Genomic DNA, 1,049 nt, shown 5'->3' on the forward strand with positions numbered 1-1,049 from the left:
AAACTTTAAAGTTTCAGTTTCAATTTAGTGAAATTCATTTTAAAATCAATGCATTAAATTTCATTTTATGCACACAGATTCAATGAGTAATTCAAATTGTTGTTGGCACAAACTTGATCCCATACATCGCTCCTTGCCCGGAAGTTGATGTTCTTCTTCGTGGGAGGAGCTGTCGTTGCTTAGTGCCACGTTGATGGAGACCCGTGAGGACGTGGAAATCTGTCCCGAGTCCGCAGACCAGACCCGGTAACTCGCTTCCTGTCTGTCCGAACTCTCGTTCAGTCCTCGATCAGAACCGAAGGATCCCCCCCGGGTCGTGTGTTCGTCTCCTGTCGCTTTATGTTCCTGTGCACGTGAGGAGCAGCGAAGAAGAAGAAGGTGAACGGATTTATGTGTGCAGGTCTGAGCTAGCAGCAGGTCCTCTTCCTGGACCTGTGTGAGGAGATAATAATGATCAGGACACGGTTGTCTTTTAGTCAGAACTGCCAGCTGCTGCAGATTTATGTCTTTAAACGTCAGATTAGTCACAGCTGTCACATTTATAAACTGCAGGACTTGTGTCAGATGTAAACATTAATACTCTGAAACATTTAGAGAAAGAATGCATGTCGCCCCTGCCTTTTATACTGGTGTTTTAACCTAAAATCACAGTTTAAAAACGACAAAGTTTCAGCTGTTTTGTCAAACCTTGAAAATAATTATGAATAACATGAGTGTGTTATTCAACATAATGACGTCAAGGTCTGAGGATGTGTTAGGTTAGGAATGAAGCTCATTCCACATCAAAGCTTACATCTATATCTGTATAATTTAATCAGTTAAAGCAATTTATCTTTTCAGTTTTTTAAAGGTTAGTTTGCTCCAGAATGAAACAGGTTGTAAAAGTCTTTTCAGTGATTATTTCCTATGGGCTGCTGTTTGTAAAGTTACTCAGTCAAAAATTACCACCAATATTTATGTTTTATTTAGACTTTTATAAGAAAAATAACAGATTTATTTTTCAAAGTCAGTTTTTCACCATATGATTCATACATTTATAAATGTCATAG

The 1,049-nt window shown here is 38.5% G+C and overlaps 1 protein-coding gene across 2 annotated transcripts in view; it reads left to right on the top strand.

Moving 5' to 3' along the window:
- Nucleotides 1-159: 159 nt before the first annotated feature.
- The window catches only part of sec31a (SEC31 homolog A, COPII coat complex component), a 64,572-nt gene continuing 63,682 nt past the window's right edge, over nt 160-1,049 (top strand). The window contains exon 1 of one of the 2 annotated variants that reach the window (XM_014029901.1): nt 160-378. The gene's annotated coding sequence lies outside the window, so the exon portion shown is untranslated. The remainder of the gene's footprint in view (nt 379-1,049) is intronic. The other variant, XM_014029902.1, reaches the window with a different exon arrangement.

This window comes from Austrofundulus limnaeus, unplaced genomic scaffold (genome assembly GCF_001266775.1).
Source record: "Austrofundulus limnaeus strain Quisiro unplaced genomic scaffold, Austrofundulus_limnaeus-1.0 Scaffold969, whole genome shotgun sequence".
Classification (NCBI taxonomy): domain Eukaryota; kingdom Metazoa; phylum Chordata; class Actinopteri; order Cyprinodontiformes; family Rivulidae; genus Austrofundulus; species Austrofundulus limnaeus.